The sequence below is a fragment of the Cervus elaphus genome, chromosome 9, assembly GCF_910594005.1.
Source record: "Cervus elaphus chromosome 9, mCerEla1.1, whole genome shotgun sequence".
NCBI lineage: Eukaryota > Metazoa > Chordata > Mammalia > Artiodactyla > Cervidae > Cervus > Cervus elaphus.
The window spans coordinates 66,532,717-66,558,233 of record NC_057823.1 but is presented as its reverse complement, the minus strand read 5'-3'; the positions used below and the strand labels follow the sequence as shown (position 1 = coordinate 66,558,233).

Here is a 25,517-nt window from a genome sequence, read left to right as displayed (position 1 = left end):
TGATTGCATGTTCTCCCCCTTCACCAAAATCACATATATACTGCCCTTTCCCCCTACCTCTTGGGAGCAGTTTCTTAGAGCTATCTGAGAAGCTGTCTCCCAGTCTATAGTCCTCATTTTGCCCCAGATAAAACTTGACTCACAACTCTGATGTTGTGCATTTCTTAGAATAGGCAAACTGACAGAGACAGAAAGCAGAATAGAGGCAATGTGCCACTCGGGGGCAGGGAGGGGGGAAATGTTGTTCTTGTATAAATGGAGTTATTGTTGGGGATGATGAAAAGTTTTGGGTGTAGCAGTAATGGTTACACAGCACCATGAGTGTATTTAATGCCACTGAACTGTACCTTTATAAATGGTTAAAATGATAAATATTATGTTATGTATTATCACAATTCCTTCCTCCCTGCATCCCTGCCCTGACTCCCCCACAAAAAGTAATCCTTCCAATTTTCAATCCTTACATATTCTAATGCTCTCTTGGAGATACATTAGATGTATATTAGCATATTAAAGACTCTATGAAGACTCACAAACAAGAAAGCTGTCTAACTGTTTAACCCAGCATTTCACAAATTTATGTGATGAGAAGTCCTCCCCCAACTCCCCACCCCCAGCTAGGAAATGATCAATATCCTTGGGAATTCATGGACCTCGGTTTGAAATGCTATGCTAATGTGACAGGGTTTATGCGGGAAAACACAACAGGGTTCCTCCCTTCTGCAATCAGTTTTCTGGGTTTTTCTTTAAAGCATGTAGACATGAAACAGCTACAAAAGATTTCAAGTTGACATGCTTATTTGGAAGGAAGGAAATAAAAGTCTATGATAATATCAGATTCTGCTAAAAGAAAGCTTCAGTCAACTGCTGAAGCATCTGCCATCCATTTCCTCATCCATCCATTCATCTAATAATCATTTATTGTGCAACTACTATTTGTTGGCCTTGGGTTAGGTGCTTCAGGGAATATCATAAAAGACATGGTTTTTGTCTATGTCAAAGGCCAGATTTGAAATCATTTCATTCTAAAAACTGCTACTGCAATTTGGGAAAAGAATTGTTCTCCCAAAATAATTGTTCTGGGAGCAGTTTTGCAGAAAGCATTGGGGCTAGGCACTGAAGGATGAATACAATATGGTCTGGTGAAGGTGAAAAGGTTGCCCAGAAATCTTTCTGTTTTTTGTCTTCTATTCATACAAAGACTGCACACAGTTTTAGAAGTCTAGCTTCTTATAACTCTGGTTAATGGACCACTTTACATTTTCCAAATGGTTTTTCATATATAAACTTCTCCAAGAGCCTTTGTTTAGCTTGAGAAACAATGGATCTGAAGTTGGGAGGGGCTCTTGTCGCTTTCTTCTAGAAAATTTAGAAAGGCTTCTCAGGATGACTGTGGTATAGACTGAAAAAGTGGCTCCAGTTCTCCTCCCCTCCCTGTGTCCACACCCTCTGCAATGGGATCCTGTGGCTCCTCCATCAAGAAATGGAGTCTGTTCCCCCCACTTCTGAATCTGGGCAGGCTTGGAGACTTGCTTTGATCAAAAGAAGGAGGCAGAAGTGACAGTGCGCCAGTTTTGAGTCTAAACTTCTAAGACCTGCACTCTTCCCCTCTTTTTGTTCTTCAGTCTGCTCTCAGGGAATGGGCCCAGGCTAGTATGCTAGAAGGAGGTGAGGGGCAGGTGGAAGAAGACATATGTGAAGAAAATCAAGGTTATACAGGACTAGCTGCCAGCCAGCCAACCCTGAAAGTTATGAGAGCCCAGCCAAGGCCAGCACAGCCACCCAGTGTACCTGCCACCACCACCATGGCCGATCAGAGTTGCAAGAGAGAGCCCAGCTGAGGCCAGAGAAACCAGCCAGATGACCTGTGGACCTGTAAGCAGTCATACATGATGTTGCCTGAAGTCACTGAGCTTTGCGGTAATTTGTTATGCAGTATTATTTGTGGTCACAGAGAAGAGACAAAATTACCTTAGAGAGAATTCAGCAGATTCAGTTCAGTTCTGTGTTTGCATCCAAAGGTGCCAAAGAGAAATAGAATTGTTGGAATCCTGCCACCTTTTTTTTTTTTGGCCACTCCACATGGCATGTGGGATCTTAATTCCCTGACCAGGGATCAAACCCATGCCCCCTGAAATGGAAGCACAGAGTCTTAACCAGCTGACCGTCAGAGAAGTATCCACTTTACTTTTAAAAATTGTACTTGCTCTTTATTTTGGGGGTGCACTGGGTCTTTGCTCGTGAAGGCTTTCTCTAGTTGCAGTGTGCAGGCTTCTAACAGGATGGCTTCTCTTGTTACAGCTGTGGGCTCAGTAGTTGTGCACAGGATTAGTTGCCCCACAGCACGTGGAATCTTCCCGGACCAGGGATCGAACCCGTGTCCCCTGCACTGGCAGGCGGATTCTTAACACTGGACCACCAGGGAAGTCTGCCACCCTATTTTTTAAAGAGCCCAATCACACCTATCTTACAATGCTCAGTTCAAACACCACATCCTCAAGAAACTCTAATTCTGTCCCCATTCACTTACACAATAATCTTCCCTCCCTCTGACCTCTGTACCCTTCTCCTTTTGGAAGTAAGCCGTTGAGGTCTCAAATTACATCCATTTGCACACATGTCCTTCCTCTTTACTGGGTTCTACACCAGTGCTTTCAAACTATCTGTGATGAAGAACCACTGTTTTAATTTCTAATTCATTGAAAACCAAGCCATCTGTGGTAGGCAGAATTCTAAGAATGCTTTCCAATCACCCTCATCCTCTTATACTCCCCTCCACTTTGAGTGTGGGTGGCACCTGGGAACAGGATGAGATATTACTCTTCTGATTACATTCTGTTATATGGCAAAAGGAGATTATCCAGCACGACATACATAATCTAGCAGCACAAAAAGGAACAGTTTTCTCCATCTGGCAGTATAAGAAGTCAAAGCGATTAAAAGAGTGAAAAGAATTCAACGTGGCATTGCTGGCTTTGAAGATGCAGGGGCCACGTGTGTGGCTTCCAGGAGGAGAGAGCAACACTTGGCTTACAGCAGCAAGGAGTGGGGACCCCACCCCTATAATCACAAGGAATAGAATCTGCCAACAACCTGAATGAGCCTGGAAGTTGATTCTTCCTAGTGCCTCCAGACAAGAGCCCAGACTAGCAACACCTTGATTTCAGCCTCGTGAGACCCTGAGCAGAGAACCCAGTTGAGTCAACTTGGACTCATTTGACCTATAAAACTTTGAGCTAATAAATGTGTATCACTTGAAGACACTAAGTTTGTGTTCATTAAATGAATACACCTCCATACAGTGTGGCTGATTATATTTTCCAAAGGCAGCTGCAACAAAATTTTATGTCCCACATGTTCTTCTAGAACCTTTCCACAACTTCCCTCTGAAGTTAGGCAGAACTTTGTGAATCTTTCAGCCAACAAAGTCTGACAGAAGAGATGTAACGTGACTTCTGAGACTAGATCATAATAAGGCCATGCACTTCTACCTAGTTCTCTTAGGACACTGGCCAGTGGGGCCCAGCTATGCTGCTCTGAAGAAGTGTCCCTGTGGAAAGGCGATGGCCAGCACCAGCTTGCTAGCCACGTGAATGGGCCAGGCTGGAAGTGGACCTGCCGGCCCCGGCACAGCCTATAGGCACTGTGTGGAATGGAGGTGCCCTGTGCTGTCCAGCCTTCCTCAAATTGTAGATTTGTGAGCAAATAAATGACCGCTGTTGTTTTAACATACGAAGGGTTGGAGCAGTTTGTTAAGCAGCAATAGTAGCTGGACTGAGTAGGCAGCTTGTGCCTCCTGTAACTCACCATGAGTTCGACAACACATGAACTGATTTATATTCAACAAAACCCGTCCACTAAGCATGCACTTGGCTGTCATGGCAAAGTCCAATTGCCATAAAAGTTTCTAAATGCTTATCTTCAATGCCTGTGTTTATTGCAGTGTGCACTGACGCCATTCTGCAGCCCACCCTTGGGGCGGCCTCTCTGTAAAAGATCTCTGGGCCACACCTGTTCTTAGTCATATCTGCATCCTCCTAAATGCCTGATAAAATTCCTGGATATAGAAGGGATTCAGTAAATGTTTATAGACTAAAGAGAACACTCAAAGAAAGCCAAGACTGGAAGCTCAAATCACTCATTTTATAGATGGCAATATGTGGTCCAGGGATATGAAGGAATATACTCAGGGTCATGGGATGGACAAGTGGCAGAGCCATGATAAAGGCACAGAATTCCTGAAACCTTCTAGTCTAGGCTTTTCCCACTCAACTGCCAAAAGGTGAAGATGGGTGGCCACGTATAAGATGACATAGAGGATAGAGTCTGGTGAAAACGCAAACCAATGCTTGCCTGTGTAAGGGGAGGCTATGGCTACTCTGGCACCAGATGACTATTACCAAGTGAGTGCCAATGAAATAGATGTTCCATTTTTAAAAGAGAGTCTGGATAATTCAGATTTCTGGAGACTATTTCTTGATTTTTAACATACTACCTGGGTAAACAAAAATTTGCACACTAGATTTGCTCCAGCGGGCCACCAATCTGCAATTCCTGAGCATCCTGAGCAAATCAGAATTTACAGGTAAGGAAACTGAGGTACTGAGAGGCTACAGGTTTAACTAATACACGGGAAGAAACAGGAAGGCCATTTCCTGACTTGTCTAGGAGCTTGGTGATGATGATTAGTATTCCCAATACTTTCTGAACACCTACTGTGTGCACAGCACTACGTCAGGCACTGAGACTTACAATTTCATGTTATACTTTCGACAGTCCTAGAAAGTAGGCACAAGTACTTCCCCTTCTTACAGATTCAGCGAGAGACTCGGAGAAGCTAAGTAACTCGCCACATGCCTAGTGTAAACAAGTAGTGGGTCTACATTCCCCACCACATTTTTACAAGGTGAATGAGTTTTCTCCCATCTGATACCATTTCACCATCCCCTTAGCATCCTGCCTATCAAAGCCCTGGGTTCAGATTTACCTGCGAGAACTGCAAAACCCAGCTGTTAACAACATTTCTCTATCATTTTAATGCATCTAAGGGTGACCTGTCTCCTGTTCCCCAGAGTCTGAGCGACAGTCTCTGCACAGCTCAGTTCCAACCCCCCAACCCCTGCCCAGGGACAGACTCCTCAGAGGGGCAGGGAGTGCCTGCAGCTACGCAGTGAAAACAGATAGCTAGTGGGAAGCTGCTATATGACACAGGGGGCCCAGGCGGGTGTTCTGTGATGACCTAGAGAGGTGGGGTGGGTGTGGGTGTGGCGGGGAGGGCTCAAGAAGGAGGAGACATATGCGTACTTATGAGTGAGTTAAGTTGTTGTGTGGCAGAAACCAACACAACACTGTAAAGCAATTATCTTCCCATTAAAAAATAAATTAAAAAAATAAAGTAAAAAAGAAGAAAGAAAAAAAAAAAATAGCAGTAGCCTGTACCCCAGGGCTAGGATGCCCCAGCTTCATCACTAAACAGAAGGGAAGGGAACTCGGAGAGGGGGTATTGAAGAAATCATTTAGACCTGTTATTTCCAAACTATGTTTAATGGATCCCTTAAAGATGCAGCAACTGGGAGCTGGGGGCAGGGGAGGCCTGGCAAGAAAGGCTCCAATTTCTTCTTTGTCCTACATTCACTAGGCTTCTGTGTAAGCTTATATGACAAGGGTTCTACCGGTAAAAAATAAGTTTGAAAACCAATGATCCAAGCCAACCCTTCCTTGCATTTTTTAAAGACAAACCCTATATTTGATTTTCAATTATAAAAATAATAAAGGCACAAAGTGAAAGATTCAAAAAGTCAAAAGGATATACAATGAAAAATAAACATCTCTTCCCACTCCCAAGCCCAAGACCCACTCCCTAGAGGTAAGCACGATTAACCATATACTGAGCATTCCTCCCAGAATTTTGAACAAGGAAACTGAGCCCCTGAGGTTGGCTTGTTTGAGGGATATGCTGGGCATTAAGCTCCTGGCAATCCTCTGTTTCTTTATAACTTGCATAAAAGTCTTAAATGTTTCCCAGATTGCAAACTTTCTCCCTAATCTACTTACAGCTTCTGAAACCATACATTATGCATTTTCTGGCCTCACTCACTGAACAGGAAAATTTCATGTCTTTTTCATGTGATCGTATTTCCCTATGGTCTTTGTTTCACATGATAGAAAAATAACCAAAATCACGTTTTTAACTGGCCTGCATTCAAGTCAAGAACAGCACCTATAAAAGTATGTGTTCAGCAAGCTGTTGGGGCTGCTGGACGGGAACTCTGGCTGGAACCAAAGTGCTAAAAGGAGCAATATCTCCTTATCCTTGGCCTCAAGAGATCCGCCAACAGCCTGACTGCCCCTCAGGGTGTGCTGCTGACATTTTCACTGGTCCCCTGGCCCTCAGGCAGCTGCTCCCAACCCCCAACCTTCCTGTCTGCTTCTTGCACCTCAGGGGTTCTCCTGGCAATGCCCATCTGTGGCCCCCTTTCCTACTGCCTCCCATTCTGAACCCATCTCTAGGCTGAGCCCATTTCCTTCCTGGTAGTAAAGGGGAGAGCATTAGAAGACAGAGCACCCCAAGCCTCTTTCTCTCCTAGAGGAAAACCCCAAAGGCCAACATTTAGAGGGTGTCCTATGGGACAAGCTATGCTAGGCAATTTACAGGTCTTATTCTCACACCAAGCCTGGAAGGCAGCACCATTACTGTCATTCCATTTTACAGGTGAAGAAACTGATTAGGACGTAGCAGCTGGGATAGGACACAGAGCTGGCTAAACCAAGGCTCAAGCTGAAAGCTGGGAGCTGCCTTTGACCCTGAGGCCTGTGATGTTATGTCTGCCAATTACACTGCTCACATCATGTTCCTTCAGAGGACCCAGCAGGGGATCAGCAATTCCCCTCCCCGCATTATCCAATAGCCCAGCTCCTTCTCAAGGCTCCTGAACTGGACTTTGAGCATGAGAGAAGGCCATGGATGCATGAAGAAATTGATTCCATGTTACTTGCCAGCGGAGGTGCAGACTCCTGCTGTTGCCTAGGTTACCTGCCAGGAGCTTAAGCCACTGCCAATCACGCCCTTATTTACCTTCATTAATCAGATTGGCGTGGCTCCTCTGCAGTGGAGCTCAGCCCTCCCTGTGGCCCTGGGACAGGCAAGAAGTCTTAAACGTTCTGGGGGACCCTTCTTGGTGAAATAACTGAAGTCCTGTGGGCAGGCAGCCCTGGAGGCCAGTGTAGGGGGGAAGATGGCCACAGAGGGGCCACCAGGAAGCAGGGCAGGAAAAGAGAGGCTGGTTGTGGACGGCATTCACTCGCCAAGAAACTTCAACTATCACTCAAGAGGCAGAAACATGCTCCCAGGCAGGCCATAATTATAAGATGCATTATTTGGATTATTCAAAAGGCAGGTAGGTGTGAGACCTGAGAAGACAGCTGTCTCAGATGGGAAGGGCCCCATTTCATCTCCCTGCTGCTGCTGCTGCTGCTAAGTTGCTTCAGTCGTGTCCAACTCTGTGCGACCCCATAGACAGCAGCCCACCAGGCTCCACCGTCCCTGGGATTCTCCAGGCAAGAACACTGGAGTAGGTTGCCATTTCCTTCTCCAATGCAGGAAAGTGAAAAGTGGAAGTGAAGTCTCTCAGTCGTGTCTGACTCTTCGCGACCCCATGGACTGCAGCCTACCAGGCTCCTCTGCCCATGGGATTTTCCAGGCAAGAGTACTGGAGTGGGTTGCCATTGCCTTCTCCGATTTCATCTCACAAGCCTTTAAAATCCCATGAGAGGGAGGCAGAGCAGGCAGGGCAGTCTTCAGCTGCAGAAGGCTGGTTTTCTAAGAACATACCCTGTGGGCTGACCTGAGTGTGCTGAGAACTCTACCTGCAGGTGTGGCTTTCAATTCTTCTTTCCCTCTCCTGGTGTGCACTTTAGTTTCCTAAAGGAGTCACAGATGACTGGACATGTGGCACTTAGGCGGCCCTTGTCTGAAATACTGGGTTGACCAAAATGTTCATTCTGATTTTTCCGTGTAATCTTATGGAAAAACCAGAACGAACGTTTTGGCCAACCCAAAATATCAGGGCTCAAAGAATGCAAAGTTTACAGACGTATTAACTTGAGCTTCCTCACCAGATGGAAATGGACACAAGACACACTTGTTCATGCCCTTGAACTTGGAAAGCCTGAATCACCAAAATCATCCCCAAAAGCCCCTGACTCCATTGTTAACCCCACATGAAGCACTGTCTACTTTACATATAGCCCTGCCCTCAGTTCCAGGGTTTAAATATTTGTCCAGGCTACTGTTTCTCCATCGAGTCTCTAGTTCAAGTTCATTTTTTTTCCCCCTCCCTTTTTTACGACACAGACTGAGCAACACAAGCCACTCCTAGTAGCTGAACCCCAATTGGCCACTTGATGTTCCAGGAGCTGTGACGTCACATGTGACCCTTGATGACCAGGCCTCAGTTTCTTCATCTGAATGGGGGGAGGATAACGGCTGCCCAGGCTACTCCATCAGCATATGGGGGCTCAAAGGTGACCATGGATGTGAAAGCATCACTATGAAGGAACAGATGCATGGAGGCAGTCCTCACCATCTTCTGAACTGGGTCACCCATGAAACCAGTGAGGAAATCGCTCCACCCATCTGCTTCTTATCTCTAAAAAGCCTGCTGAGTCTGTGGGTCCAGGCCCTCTCCAGTCTGGTCCTGCCTTTGTTATCTGGCAGAATGATGCTGAGTTTGGGTAGTTCTATGACTGGTGATCCAGTCTCACACCTAGATTGGAGCTAGACAGAAGTCAGGCCTGAGGAAAACATACTCTCCTACCTCAAGTTCAGGATTCACTATAGGAAATAGATGAGCGGACAAAGGTCAAAAGATGTGAAACACAAGTTTTGTTAGGCAGCAGTTTCTAGGAGCTCCAGTTTCGAACCAGATAGCTGACAAGAACTCCCCAGATCAAATGTAGTCACAGGTGGATGTGTCCAGTATTGTTCTTAGAGTTGGGATCACATGATCACTACCAGGAGCCTCAACCAAGTCACCTGGATTTGGGGATCAATCTAGCCTTTGGCAGGAGAAAGAGTAGGATTGCTGGACCCCACATCTGGGGACTTCGCATCCTCATGCTGGTCCAACACTTGGATTTTGTACACTAGTTTCAGAGCCCAGACTCTTCTTCTTCCTTCAGACAAGGGCCTACCTTCAGCTGGGAGTCTCCCTTGGTCTTTTGACCCAGAGCCCAGTGCCCTCTACGCTCTGCCAATCCAGCCCTGAGCTCTCTCCCAGATTCTCTAAGGCCAATATCCAGTTTGCTTTCACCTTGCTAGCCTCTCTCCCTGGCACCACTGTCCTCCCCATAAGCCTGTTCAACCACTGTTGGAGGCTGGAGGCAGCTTGGCATGGGCTGTGTAAGTCTACCCAGCTCAGCCTGTAGAGTTTGTGGTCCTGGCCATGCCCACCTTGGCCCTGCTCTGGTTCTCAAAGTGTCACCCTTCAGTCTTGATGCCGGCTGCTCTTGGTGCCCTTCCAATCTCACCCAGAGGAGGAAGCACATGCTAAGGGACCATGTGGCTCTGGCATATTACAAATCCTGCTCTCAGATCACCAAATGGATCAACAGTCTTTTTATAAACTTATGTATTCACAGGATCCTGTAAGAGAGCTAACACTGGGATGTAGGATAAAAGTTCCTGGAAAGGAACAATAATAGCCAACATTTATGTAGCTTAATAGTTTTTGGGCCCCTGCTTAAAAACTTCCAGTGGAATCCCAAGCCTCTTAAGATGAAAGAAAGAAAGAAAAGTGAAGTCGCTCAGTCATGTCCAACTCTTTGCGACCCCAAGGACTGTAGCCTGCCAGGCTCCTCCATCCTGGGATTTTCCAGGTAAGAACACTGGAGTGGGTTGTCATTTCCTTCTCCAGGGGATCTTCCCGACCCAGGAATTGAACTCTGGTCTCCCCCACTGCAGGGAGACTCTTTACCGTCTGAGCCACCAGGGAAGCCCCCAGATGAAACCAAACTCCTTAATAGCCTTACAGGTTCTACACGGCCTGGCCTCTGCCCGTGTCTCCTACCCATCTTACACGTGCTTCCCTGGGTCTCAGAGCTCTAATCACTTTCCTCAGTTCCCCAGAGGCACCTTCCTTTTCCTACTATGAGACCTTCACACAAGCTATTTCCTTGAGGACACCTGTCACACCCTGTTCCTGCTCCACCAAATGAACTTCACATTTCAGCTCAGATGCCATTTCCTCTAGGAAGTCTTTCCTGACTTCTTAATCTAGGTTTCTGGAAAACACAAGATAGTCCTATGCTTCAGAGCACTAGGTTAGTAAGGAGATCTTTATTTACAGTGATTATTTAATTCATGCATATCTGTGCCTGGGTTATACTCTCCAGAAGGGCAGGAGCTCACTGTAACACCTGGCTTGCTCACACCTGGCAGCAGCAGACACAAGAGGTGCTCAATAAATGTCAGCAGGGTGAATGGAAAGAGAGGATGGATGATGGGTGCATATTATGTGCTGGTCTCTGGAACAATTTCTTCTCAGTGCATCACCTCATTGTATCCTCAAAACAACCCCTGTGAGGTAGATGCAATTATGATCTCCAAGTTGCAGAGAGCAGCCAGGATTTTACAAAGATTTAGTAACTTGCCCAAAGCCAAAGATGTAGCAAGTGGTAAACCCAGGTCTGTATGTCTCCAAGTTTTGTACCCTTTATTTTTGCAATCTGATCTCTAGCTAGGCAGTAGAGCACATCTCAAACAGTTATTTGCTCCCTTTGTTTTAGAGTACACAGTCTGCCAGTTGGGTGAACAAAAAGCAAGAGAGAGTTTCCTTCTTTCCATGCACCTGGATCTGAGCCACAAAAAGACAGAGTACCTCAGATTCTTTATATTTTTCCAAATGAAATTTAGCCAAGTTCCTTGAAATTCTCTCAATAATTTCACTTCCCCCAACTTCCCACTCCCTTTTGAATGCTCCTGAGACCTAGGCTGGAGTGTAACTCATAAGTGGGAAACAGATTTCTGTGGGCTTACAATGCTGATATTTCAGGGTTGATCTAATACATCACTTAACACTACCAGTTACAATGCATGTCCAAAAATCACACACCAACATGCCTCCTTGAGTGGATTTTCCTAAATGGAACTTAATATTCTGTTGCCATCTTTATGAACTTAAGGATATCCTAAATTGCTCCTGGAATGTGCAAGCTATTTGGCCTAAAAGTGTCTGCTCTATTGTCTCTTCCCCAGAGAGGCTAACATTTATTGAGCTTAATAGCCATCTGGTACTCCCTAATTCTAATGTGATGTTTAGTCTAAGGTAAAGCCAGCCCTCTTGTGAGCAGTAAAGTGCTTGGACCTTCCTTGGTGAATCTCTTCTGCCCCTCAAGGAGTGTAGCCTTGTATGTAGGTTTGTAGGCGCCTGAAGCTCCAGGAGTGGAATGGCCCTATAGCACTGTAGGGTTTGCTGGACGGCAACGTGAACAGACTGTACTGCTCTCAACATTTGAAATTACTTCATGGGCGAACTCCTCAGAAGGAAGAATGTGTTCCCTCACAAGGTACTTGACTAACTCCTGTTTTGGTGATGAGGTCTGCTAATTGCATTACTGCACGTACCATCTGACCTTGCTAATAACTGCTCAAGCTGCAAACTTACTACAAAAGTCACCATGTTATAGGCAATTATTTGGCACTGTGCAAAATTGTTAATTTCATGCTTTGTAAACACATCTCCTATAAAAGATCAACCTGCCTATAAAAATTGCTTTTGATATCCTAAGATAATCTTTAGGGGAAAGAAAGGGGGGGGGGAGAGGGATAGTCTCTTAATCAGTATCTACAAACTTCTTTCTCTAGATCCTTTTTTAAAAAATGACAAGAAAAGTGTTGACAGGAAGGTTCACCAAAGAGGCAGCAGCTGCTGCTGCTGCTAAGTCACTTCAGTCGTGTCCGACTCTGTGCGACCCCATAGACGGCAGCCCACCAGGCTCCCCCGTTCCTGGGATTCTCCAGGCAAGAACACTAGAGTGGGTTGCCATTTCCTTCTCCAATGCATGAAAGTAAAAAGTGAAAGTGAAGTCGCTCAGTCATGTCCAACTCTCAGTGACCCCATGGACTGAAGCCTGCCAGGCTCCTCCGTCCACGGGACTTTGCAGGCAAAAGAGTACTGGAGTGGGTTGCCATTGCCTTCTCCACCAAAGAGGCAGAGACATACTCAAATCAATGAAGACTAACTTCTGAGGATGCTAAAATCCTTACAGGTTCAGTCTGCATTTTCAGTTAGGTGGAAGGAGTTTGGGAAGCCTGGTAAAGTCATATGCTGCAGGCTGATTGACCTTAGCATCTTAGAGTTACAGGGCCCTAAGCAACCAGTGGTCTGGTCTCAACAGCTCATTCTGCTGGTAAGGAAAATGAGGCCCAGGGATGTGATGTCCTGCCAGGCTACCACAGAGGTCAACACTGGGGTCAAGAATCCAACCCCAGGTCCCCGACTCCCTGGCAGTGTGTGTTCCAGTAAGATTTGGCCCTAGGGCAGACAGAACATCTAAATATCTGTTTTTTCTTCAGTTAAGGAGAGTGACTCCAATCATTCACTGCTCTGGTGATTTCCCACAGAGCTGTGTGTTCCCTGATAACCCCCACTGGGACAAGAAGCCAGTGGAAGAAGCAGAGGGTACAACGGAATACAAGAAGCATTTCTTCAACAGCTACTAATTGTGCTTCTCAAATGGTGACTTGACTTTGTCTTAAATATTTATCTCAAGTCTCAAAACTTACTTTCCACTCTATAATCCGGGTGTCTTATTTTAACTTTATTTTAATATAAAATTATTGCATTTCTGTCCTCTCTGCTCCAAGGAGTTTGAGTAAATCTGTTACTTCTAGAAGGTATGTCTTGTTTCTACAACGTAAACTCACTGTATGAAAACCTATACATAGGCAAGGATCCACTTAACTACACTACTAGCAGGTGTTGAGATCTACAGTGAACCGAAAGGCCAGGCAAAGGGCTCTATGGGTACAGAAAAAGGGGAGCAAGGTTGTTCAGAAGGATGAATACATTTAAAAAAATAATAGTCTTTAATTTTACGTTCCCCTAAAATTGTAGATTTTTCGTGCATGTCTTTGTTTTCTGACTGTAGATTATTTTAAAAAGAGAAAGGTAGAAAAAAAAAAAAGTAAACCCTTTATAGGAAACTTGGTATAGGCAATACCAGATCTTTCTGAAATATTTTTACAACAGCATGTGAAATCTACAATTAATCTCAAAATAAAAGAAATTAATTTAAAAAATCCCCCACAATCCCACTAGCCAATAAGAACCATTGTTAATAATTTTGTGTTACCCGTTTTATCTTGTTTCAATGCACACGTCTGAAATCTGAAATCTGAAGACCTAATTGGAGGTCTGGAACTGGCTTTCTTCACCTATCATTGTGTCAAGAGAAATCTCCTGTTATTAAAAGTTCTTTGAAAATGGTTTCAAAGGGTGAATTATATTCTAATACATGGATGAATCATGTCCCCTGCTGCTGGATGTTTAATTGCTTCCAATTTTCCACTATTAAAATTTTTTCATGTTACATGTATTTTACTATAATAAAAAATTATTTTCAGTTTCAATAAACATCCCATATGCCTCACATTTCTGATTACCTCCTCAGGCTGGATTCCCAAAAAGAAAATTCTGAGATCATTTTCTAAAGGCTCTTGTTGTACAATAACAAAGTTCTTTCCTGATGGGAGGAGAGGGAGGTGGGCAACTTTCCCCAACCTCCCCTTCGATTGAAAAATGTCTCAACAGAAACAGTCTAGGAGACTGCAGGTGCCTTACTGGGGATTTTCAAATGCAGGGCCATCTGGGAGCTAGGTATGAGGGTCTAGGAAACCCACAAACCCACCTGACTGCAAAGTGGGGTGGGTGCCTCCAGCATCTGTCATGCTTTCCTCACGTCTCAGTGCAAAATGATCTTTGAAGAGAGATGCACTAAACCAGGACATATGGGACTGTCTTTTGTAAAAGGAGGTTGTTCACTCTTCTCCTAGGAGGGTAATAACTTGGGAAATATGCATAAACCATTGCTGCTAGGATATAAACAGCATGAAATTATCCCAACTTGGAGCCATTAAAGATGCACATTGTGAATTTAGAATCAAAACACTCTATAAATTCATAGCAAATCTGCACATTGAAAAATCAGCCTGCAGACTGTAAAAGCAGTTGTTGGTTTAAAGGCTTTTTTTTTTGCAAGCACTTTGGACTCTCTTTCCTGGACGGGCACCAGGTGGGAGAGCGGCGGGTTTTGCCTGCGGAAGGCCTTGAAGGCATCAGGCAGCTCCGCGGGCCCTTGCAGGTCTGACGTTCTCGATGACTAGTCTCACCATTTGTTCTGGAAGGGTTGAGTCTAAACACCGCCTGAGACCCTGCTGATTGTTTTCATACTTGGGAGAGTGGGACAAGAAACAAAAGTCTTGACGAGATTCCGTACATGCTTCCCTAAATTTAAATACTGCCAACAAGAGAAGAACATGTCAGGTTTAGAAAGCTTCACTGAGAACTCCTCTTCAGAAATCATGCTTGCTGGTGATTTAGTGTTATCCATGCAGGAGACAGAACTCAGCTTCACTTCAGAACGAAATCAGGAAGGGAGCTGTGTGCAGAGGCCCCCTTGGTGGCCTTTCTGGCCCACGGGAGGTCAGAAGAAAGTCTCTACTTTGACAGTCAAAAATGTGGGCCCACAGTATTTGGCTCTGGGTTTCGGGCACTCCCTAAGAACAGCCAAGTGGGGGTCTGTGCTGCTCAGAAATGTAGTTCATTCCCCCAGAAGGAAGGCTGAGATAACTGTTTGCTCAGCCTCATCCTGGATACAGACAAAGGGTGAAGGAGGACAGTCTGAAAGCCTTCTGAGTTACCTCAACCTCTGGGAGCTCTAAAATTTCCACCAACCCTGCCTTTTAAAAATATTATTTGTCAACCTGTAATAGTTTGAACAATTTCAACAGAAAACTTCTAAGATATAGTAAGAACACCAGTACATCCCTCACTTATGTTTACTAATGATTAATATTTGACCACATTTGCTCACCAATCTTTTACGCTTTTTTTTTTTTTGCATTTGTACCTGGCTTCTTTCAGTTAGCATGGCTCAGTACCTCATTCCTTTTTATAGCTGAATAATATTCCATAGTATGGACGCACCAAGTTTTGTACACCCATTCATAATTTCACACACATCTGAGTTGTTTCCACCTTTTGTCTACTATGCATAAGGCTGCTATGAACATTCGTGTACAAGTTTTTGTGTGAAAGTAAGTCTTCCTTTCTCTTGGGTATACACACCTAGGAGTGGAACTGCCAGGTCAAATAGTAACTCTACGTTTAACCTCTAAAGAACTGCAGACTCTTTCCCAAAGCAGCTGTATCATTTCTGTCTCACCAGCACTGAATAAAAGTTCTAATTTCTCTACCAACACTTGCCATTGGCTGTATTCAAACTGCTGGTATAGCCGTCTTCTCCTCAAAAGCTTTTAAGTTTCATTAGGTCCCATTTGTTTAGTTTTGCTTTTATTTCCAATATTCTGAAAAATATGGAATGCTTCACGAATTTGCGTGTCATCCTTGCGCAGGGGCCATGCTAATCTTCTCTGTATCGTTCCAATTTTAGTATATGTGCTGCCGAAGCGAGCACCCGTCTTCTCCTCAAACCAAGATCGAATCATGAATTCTGCATCGTGTTTACTTCCTATGTCTTTTTCGTTTGATTTCATCTGGACCAATTCCCCAACTTCCTTGTGCCTTTCCTGGTGTTAATAATAAAATAAAGGGATTAAAAACAGAGTTCAGTCCAGAGAAGGCCCCCATTCGCCCCTGGTTTTGGTGCATCCTGACGCACCCGTCTCTTGTCCGGAGCACTGACAGCCTGGGGCATTGAGCACTTAGCCTCTGGGAAGAGAACCACACCAGCCTGCTCGGACTTCTGGCAAGAGCCCAGCTCAGGGCCGAGCAAAATGATCTTGTGCCTCTGAACTGGGAAATGTTTCCAAACATCGTAAGGCTCCTATTTGGCATCAACAGGGAGCTCAGGGGAAGGGCAGCAGGTCAGGCTGAGGTGGAGGAGGACATGTCCGCAGGGTGCTGGGGGGTCAGGGTGCCCGCCTCCAAGTGGCCTTCCGGGATACCTGCGCAGCTGGGCTGCCTCAAGTGTTGGAGTTAATTGGGGCCACTGAACTACAACAGGGGCTGGGATCTGGAGAGGAACGCCCACCAGCCCCACCACAGTAATGAGCTCTGACAGGCGGCACATCACAGACTAGCTAATTAAATACTCCACAGCTTCTCCAGCAGGGATGAGGACTTGGCGCAGTGAGCTGAGAGGATGGAGTCGGGGACCTGGGGCCAGGTCTCGGCTTAGCCTTGGAATCCCTGCATGAAGCTGGGAGGTAGCTCAACCTATCTGCAGCCCTCCCTCGTCTATAAAGTGGGGGAGAAGAACACATGAGGGGGGTCTTTCAACTGGAGGAGCTAAATGCAATACAGCTATAGCCTGTGCTGTCACACGACCGCCAGTAACCGCCATGAACTCCCTCCTCCCATTTCTGTGGCACCTCATGGCTCTTCTGCATATGTCACCTTGCTTGTCCCTGCAGAGGGTAGAAGGGGGTCAAGTTATTCCCATTTTGAAGGTGTAGACTTACAGATCTGGGGTTCCTTCATTCATTTCAGGGCATATTCCATGTCAGGCACTGGGGCACCATAACAGCCAAGTAGGGAGGAATTTCTCCTCACAAGCTTTCAGTTGTGCAGGAGAGACCGACAAATGAGCAACAGCAAAACAGGAGCACTGCTAAGTTAGAGGTACTGGGGAATCCACGCACAGTCCCTATCCTGGGCTCACAATTTTCCTCAGGGAAAATCACACATGACTCTGAGTCCACGGCCCTCTGGTCAACCAAGGTGGAGGGAGTCATGTGCCTCAGGTATGAAGAAGAAAACTCTCACCTGGGCCCTGCTTGGCTGGTGAGAGAAGGGCAATGGGACACTTTTTCCCTTGGTGCTGAACACAGAGCTGTGGAATAATGAACTCTGATGCCTAAGGTCTTCATCTCTTGAAGAGCCCAGAAGTCGGGGACTTCAGGTTTTGAGTAAATGCCCTGAGGTCCTTGATATCACCAGCAGCATGTGATGCTGTCGGACGGGGCCAAGAGCCGGGTCCCTCTCCTTCTGAGACTTGGTTTCCCAGGTCCCCAACCTATGAGGTGAACAGGTTGAACTAATGGTTGCTCTTTAGTGCAAATCTATTAGGAGGCTTCAAAAGTTCATCTCTTCCTTTTCTCCATCAAAAACCAGAGAGAAGGCATGAGTCAGTGTGTTTCAATGGTGCTTCATAAAATAAAATTAACAGTGTCAGGAATCTTTACTGACCTCTGATATCAAGTTCTTTAAGGCTGATTGGCTAGATGCGGTGGTTTAATAATGGGTCACCCCTTCACCCTACCTCACATTCTAACGCAGTTAATAGGGCCATGCTGTAACTCATCCCATGAGACAGAGAGGGGAGAGGGCGGCTGGTGTCTACTGTCTGCAGAAGCTGGTTCATAAAGCAATATTTATACATTCCCTTTAACCTGACACTGCATAAGATCTATTACCACTTAATTAAACTGTAACCATTTTATACATTGGCTTCTGGTTGTGATCAGCATCTAAATTTACCAATCCACAAGGCCACACTGACTTGGTGAAGAAGCTAAATAATAATCACTTAAAAGAGCATTAAACTATGCAGAATCATCACGAGCAGTCAATAAAGGCTTCATGTTAAACAGAATTTAAAGAGATGGCATTTGCTAGTTTCTTCCCTGGAGAAACACAGGCCTTTAAAACTTATCTCCCACCCTTGAATTGCCAGTGACTAGAGAGGTTTTGCGGAGAAGGCAATGGCACCCCACTCCAGTGCTCTTGCCTGGAAAATCCCATGGATGGAGGAGCCTGGTAGGCTGCAGTCCATGGGGTCGCGAAGAGTCGGACACGACTGAGTGACTTCACTTTCACTTTTCACTTTCACGCATTGGAGAAGGAAATGGCAACCCACTCTAGTGTTCTTGCCTGGAGAATCGCAGGGACGGGGGAGCCTGGTGGGCTGCCGTCTATGGGGTCACACAGAGTCGGACACGACTGAAGTGACTTAGCAGCAGCAGCAGAAAGGTTTTGACAATTTTCAGATGTGTTGAAAAGGAATGATTAGAAAACTTCGTTAGAGGCATTTGCATTTGTCTAAAAGAGGGTGCGTCCTGGATCCTGCCACTGTTATGGAGGGAAAAGAGACAGGCAACTAATTAAGTAACAAAAGCTCAGCCAGAAACCTCCATTTCGGAGGCATAATCTCCCTTGCCAGGCATGGGGCAGATGACGGCTGCAGCCTCGCTCCAGCCTCCTTGGCCTAATCCTTCTTCCTCAGCAAGAAGCGTGCCGACAGTGTCTGGAATAATAACATAATTATGGACAGCTAAAACACCTCATCCATGAAGGACGGGAATTTGGAGTCTTTCAAATACGGGAAGATGAGTCAAAGGACCAAATGGTGGTTCTTTTATTGGGCTGGGATGGTTGGAACTGCCTTTCTTTCTCTCTTTTTCCCACTAAAGTACACACACTGCTCAGGGAGAAAGTATACTTTTGACCAAGACCTGATGGCTGGTTAGGTCAAAGTGGCCTCTGCACTCACTCAAAACACAAACCACAAATCCTCCAGTATCTTTCCCCCACTTAAAAGCCGATTTTTCGTCTGTTTCCTTCTTTCACATTTCTTCCTTGAGTCTATTATTATAAAGTCCCCTCTGTTCTGAAAGAAAAGATGCAGGATTACTGGGCAGGAACTGTGTTTTATGAATTTTCTACTCCCACGATTCAGCACAGAGACTGGTACACAGAGGTGCAACATAAATGTCTGCTGATCCTTCCCATGTTGAAAGAATATTGTCTTGCAGAATATTCCAAGTGCAGGGGCTTACAGCAGTATGTACACATCGTAAAAACTCAAAACCAAAAACCGCAGTCCAGAGCTGTGAGTTTCAAAGGGCATTCAGAAATGCTTGGGGGTTCAACAGAGGTGGCTCAGTGACTGAGTTAGGGAGGGAACGGGGAAGAGGCTGCTGCCCTCAACCCATGTTCACCTCATTAAAAATAAGTCACTGCTACTTATTTTCTATGCTAGACTTTCACATAAAACATCCTTTGAAGAAAAATATCCGAATTTGGGTATTCACACAGTCTCAAAGTATCTCCCTACAAGAGGCTCATTAATCCCAAAAGGGGAAATAGTAATTTAGCCTAAAGGAATCTGGTCTACATGACCTTAATGTCACTGGTAATAAGACAACCTATGCCTCTGATAGGATGTGCTGAGAAGAGCACATGTCACTTCTGTGGTACTTTTGCTCAAATGTGTCCAACTAATCATGAGAAAACATCAGACAAACCCAAATTGGCAGACAGTCTACAAAATAATTGGCTACCCTTTTCAAAAGTGCCAAGGTCAAGAAAAACGGAAAGACTGAGGAAGCACCACAGATTGGAAGAGACTATGAAGACGTAATGGCTAAATGTAATGTGGGATCTGGGAACAGAAAAAAGGACAATAGTGGGGAAAAAAATCAGTGAGGTTCAAATAAGGTCTGTAGATTGGTGAATACTGTTTCATGGTCTAGATAACTCTACTATGTTTGTGAACGATGTTAATATTAGGGGAAGCTGGGTGAAAAGTACAAAGGATTATTTTTGCAACTTTTTTTTGGTAAATCGAAAATTATTTCAAAATAAAGAGTAAAATAAAAATAAAAAAGGTTTCTGAACTAAAGTTTAAAAATATTTATATATTTACTTGGTTGTTTCAGGTCTTGGTTGTGGCATGTGAGATCTACTTCCCCAACCAAAGATCGAATCCACGTCCCCTGCGTTGGAAGGCAGGTTCTTAACCACTGGACCAGGGAAGTCCCTAAGTAAAGTTTATAAAACCACCATCCAAGAGAAATATAATTGAAATTTTGGACTTTTGTCGTCAACTATGACAGAGACAGGCCTGGCTGGGTACCAACAGTAATTCAACTTCATGATCAACGCTGTGAGTTTTGAATAGTCATGAATAGCCAGGCCACTGGTGGTCAGAGTCTCAGAGACATCACCAATCTCTCCCCAGTATGAGTCCACATTGAACAAGTCCCATGTGTCAGTTGCTCAGTTGTGACCCCATGGACTGTAGCCAGTCAGGCTCTTCTGTCCATGGGATTTTCCAGGCAAGAATACTAGAGGGGGTTGTCATTTCCTCCTCCAGAACAAGTCCCAAAGCACCTGGATTTAGTTTATAGAAAAATAACAAAACTCCTGTCTTGCCAAGTCTATTAATTTAGGTATATGTGTGAATTTCAATGTTATTCATTTTTAAAAGCTTGATTTTCTGATCTCCCCTGGCAATGCTCAATTATTCCCAAGACCAAGCAGTGAGGAAGAACAGCTCAAGACAATACACACTGAAGAAGAAAAAAGCAGCTCACAGATACTGGTGAAGAAGCAAAGAGCCTAAGTAGCCTCTGAACGTGTGAGAGGTCTACTTCTCCCTAAAGACTCATGGACATGAACAGGAGAAAGTGAGACATAGGGAGGAAAGGAAGAAATCAGATAGCAATTACATTAATCCAGGTTTCCTGTGAAAAATTCCTGAGAATTTAGCCTTCTATTTCATAACGTACTCATGGTTATTTTCACCTAAGTATTATCATCCCCCTGACCTCCACCACCACCAAATCACATCCCGAAAAGAAAGGTCATGTCCAATCTGTGCTTATTCTGATACCTACTGACATATACCCTAACTTCTGGAAGTGTGGAGCAAAATGGCTTAGAAAACATTTATGTTTATTATATCAGCATCTTCTGTTTTAAGAGATAGATATATATTTTTTTACAAGTTTAAATCTTAAAAGCACAAACATATCTGCTCAACTCACTCATCCAGAAAACCTCACTCCCTAATGATGCCAGATAAATGAAGCACTGTTCTGCTAAGAAGTTGTATTAAGACCCTAGAAAATCTATATTGTACCTATAATGGTTATGCATGAGAAAATAAAGCTTGCTTTTCTTTTTCTATTATGAAAGGTGTGGGTTTGGCAAATGTCCCAGTGGTTCTTTTATTTTTTTAAAACAGAATATTTGAATTGCTCATAACAGATTACCTGTTTTGAAGTGCTGTTAAAATTCTGTACTCAGCCCTTCTTTCTCGGAAAGTCAGAATTCTTGTTAATAATGGTTTATCGTCCAAAAGACACTTACTGAACATTAAAATATCTGCTGCTTTAAATATAAAAGCATGAAACTGCCCTCCCAGTCTTCATTCCTTTGGTTCTCTAGAACCTACACTGATCTTGGGGAACCAGTCTTCTCCCACTGTCTGCATGAGGTTTAGGGGACTGGCCTCTCCCTCAGTTCCATAAGTGAAGACTTGACCCATATACCAGAGTATGGTATCCTTCTGTCTACAAGGAAAGCTTTAGAGATAAGTCATAAACCACAGTGGACACAGAAGGGTGGCTCAGTGACTAAGACTACAAGGATCAGGAAAGAGCCTTTCTCTTGCTGCTGGAGCTGCCCAGCTACAGGGAGGAAGCCTGGAGCTGCCAGAGGCCTCTTGCCCCCATGATGGGGAGAGCAGGTTTGAGGAGAACAGCCCACATTAAACACAGATTACTGCAGACACGGAAGCCCCAGGATTCAGCCATGCCTGAAGGCAGTGCATCCCCAGCCTTTTCAGTTACATAATCCAATAAATTTCCTTTTACGTTTAAGCTGGTGTGAGAAGAGTTTCTGTCACTTGCAACTGAAAGAGTCTTAATACAAGTGTGCTTTAAAAACAGAGAATATTAGGAAGGTAGAGATGAAGTGAGGTTTGCTAACCTTGAAAATTCAACTTTAAGCTAGCGCCAGGCAGCTTCACTCAGATAAAAGTACAGTCATAAGGGCAAGATAGCATAAAGAAGTCAACAGAACACTGGTTTTGAAGGCAGCAGATAGGATTCAAAAGTCAGCAGACAGGATTCACTTACAGGACTCTGTAAGTGGTCAGATAAGAGGCTTGGGCAATGGCTAAACCTCTCTGGGCCTCAGTTCCTATACAGCTAAAATGGGAGTAACAACTTCACGGTGTTGGTATCAAAACCACAGAGGTAAGAGGTGTAACAGCAAGGAACTGCCCAATCAAATACTATCACTTCTTTCTTCTGCTGGGGTGCAAGATAAGAGGGGAGGGGATGGTGTAAGCAGCTGGGTTTGGGAAGACAAGATGTTGAAGCCCACACAGAAGTACTAGCATCAAAAACATCAGTGGCTGACTATGAAACAAAGGTGGAAACCACACCATCTCATTCAACAGTGTGATGGTGTTCCAAGACAAATGTGAGAATCAGACCTAAACAAACCCTCTCTCTCTCATGGGACTGTTTACTCCTAACATTTAAGAACACGGCTACACTGAACTAATGGAACTTCTAGGGGCTTACCAGGTTCTCGCCTGGCTCCCGTGACACACCAGGAAAATCTCACTCACTTGGTGATATGAAATAATAAGTAGATCAAAGACACAAATTAGAAAATGAAAATAGAGTAAATAAAATGAGACAAAGTCAAAGAAAAGAGGTCTCAAACTAAAGGCCTAAGGTCACCTCCAATCTACAAGGGATAACACATAGTGCTTTTAAAAAATAAAGCATATGTTGAGAGCTACTAGAAATCCAGAAAGTTCTCTTAAAGATCCAAATGTCCAGCTTCTCTTGAGTAACTGGAAGACCTGGCAACCCAGCACAGTAACTCTTGACAGCAGCTGAGTTGTCAGCAGATGCCCCATCGGATGGGAGAAGGGACTTCCATAATCTCCCCAACCTGCCACACTCCGTTTCATAGCCAGGTATCACTCATACAAGGGGCCTGCAGAACCCCTTCAGGAATCTGTGTTTGATCCCCATGGGAAACAAGCTCCTCCGTTGTCAACCTCCCCACTCCAGAGGCAATGTTACAAAGGTTACTAAGAAATGAAAGCTTTAGTGGTGATGGATGCACCACTCTGACCATACTAAACCCACCGAAATGTACACTTTAACATGGCGACTGTTATGGTATGGTAAGTTTATTTAAGTATTCCCTAATAAAGCTGTTCTTAAAAAAAGAAGAAGAAAGGCTTCCTGTAGGGTAAGGTCTTGACCAGTCTATGATACTGACAAGGCCTAGCCTTGGTACCCTCCCAACTTTTCTTTCCTGCCTCTGGAAAAGACGACAACCAGAGTTGAATCCACACAGAATTACTGCACAAAGCAAATAGATAACAAAACCCATGAACAACAATTACAACCAGATTAGCTCACAAGGGATCCCCATGAGCCCTAAAATACAAGTGGGTGAGTGAGAACAAGTCACCAACAAGCACTAGTCTTACATGTTATTGGTGTCTGTATAGGAGGATAAAAAGAAGCCATGGGAACAGTGGCTGCTAGTCCTCAAGTGGACACCAAACAACCAACAGACACCAACCGGAAAAGAACAATGCATCAGTGTAAGAACAGCAGCTAAAGCTCGGAGGGCTTCTGCCCAATCCAATATGAGACGAGCATGAGACGGCCACAGGACGTATGTCTGATGGGGCTGGAGCAGTCTGGCTCACTGAGGAGAAACTGCTGAGTCGAGTTCAAATTGAGCAGGACGGGAGCAATGGCAATAAAGGAAAGAGGGGTTTCAGATGAAAGTGGGAGAGGGAAACAGAGCCAGCATATCTAACAAAGCAAGCCACCATATTTTTTAATACTACAAACCAAGAGGAAGCGCTATAAAGTTAGAAAAGCTTTACTAAACCCCACATTCTGAAAGTTCAAGAAAATGAATTTCACCAAAAAATGGACAGCAAAGTACTGATGTCAAATATTATGCTAAATTATTATCTTAAAAAAAAAAACAAAAAAACACCAGAAAGCAGGATAGCATTCCTATGGGCAATGAAAGCATGCTTGAAAAAAAAATGCTCATAAAATAGATCAAAACTGCAACCTAGTATTAAAAAATGAGTTTAAAAGACATTAACAAAATGCTCCAAGATATGAAAGAACAACATACTAGAATTAGACAGACACAAAAAATGAGGCAACAAAACAAAAAAAGAATCAGCAATAAAAGAAGAAATCATTCTGGAAATCAAGATTAAACTAGAAGAAACAATGAACAAATAAACAAAAAAACCCACAACAGTTAATGTTTTAAATAGGTAAAAAGAAGAAAAATTTTAAATCCAGAAGAAATTTTTTAAAAAGTCAAGAGAAAGTGACAAATAATGAAGATAGGCAAAGAAGATCTAACATATAGATAAGAGGAGTCTCTGAAGAAAAAAAACAAAACAAGGTAACAGAAAAAATACTAAAAGTATAACTCAAGAAAAATTTCCTAAAACTTAAGAGAAAAGATTTGAAAGTACATTTTAAAAGAGCAAACTGCATAACTAAGAATATCAATCCAGGACAATACTAAGGTATAATCCAGAAAATTTACTGAGAGGAAGGAAGGAAGAAAGGGAGGAAGGGAGGGAGTATACTTTTGGGTACTCAAGAAAGAAAAAGGGACAAGGTACTTACTTTGCCATATGCAAAGGAAGTTATATTATCAAACTTTCTAAAAGTTAACACTTTATGCCAGAAGAAATTGGAGTGACACAAAGTGCTAAAGAAAATGTGAACCAACAATTTTAAACCCAGCAAAAGAGACTAGTGTAAAAGGCACAAATGTTATCAACATTTGAGAATTCAAGAAATATTGTTTTTGTTCCCATGAGCCCTCCCTAAGGAATCTAATAGGAAATAGGGTTCAGACAATCAATCTGACTAGAGAGGTATCAATACATAGGCTGATGGTAGTGGTGGTTTAGTTGCTAAGTTGTGTCGGCTCTTGCGATCCCATGGGCTGTAGCCTGCTAGGCTCCTCTGTCTACGGATTTTCCAGGCAACAACGCTGGAGTGGTTTGCCATTTCCTTCTCCATGAACATTAAATACCAAGCTACCTAAGAACTACCGTAGAACTAAGATTAAGTGTAAGTTAAGAGGGATAGAGTAGTATAATACAGAGAGAGGACAACTATAAAAACAACGGGGAGAGAATGGGGAGAGTACATGCAAAAAATATTTTTTAGTGTTTTGAGTAATCATATTTTAGTGGTATTAATATTATTGTTCTGATATTGTTGTGTTTATGAGAAGAGACAAAAAAGATTAATTTTACTATCTCTTGTGTCACTGAAAACTTGGGTTTTTAATGTGAAGAAGGAGATAAAAGATGTAACAGAGAAAAAGGAAAAAACTCTAAAATCTTGAATTTAAACATATATAGGGACTTCCCTAGCAGTCCAGTGGTTAAGCCTCTGTGCTCCCACTGCAAGGAGCATGGGTTCTATCCCTGGTTGTGGAACTAAGATCCTGCATGCTACA

General features: G+C 43.9%; 1 protein-coding gene and 1 non-coding gene across 3 annotated transcripts in view; both read right to left on the bottom strand.

Moving 5' to 3' along the window:
• The window catches only part of GALNT10 (polypeptide N-acetylgalactosaminyltransferase 10), a 215,968-nt gene that overhangs the window by 136,247 nt on the left and 54,204 nt on the right, over positions 1-25,517 (bottom strand). The window lies entirely within an intron of this gene.
• LOC122701058 lies at positions 15,590-15,696 on the bottom strand. Its single transcript, XR_006342909.1, has one exon. It is a non-coding gene; the product is annotated as a U6 spliceosomal RNA (small nuclear RNA).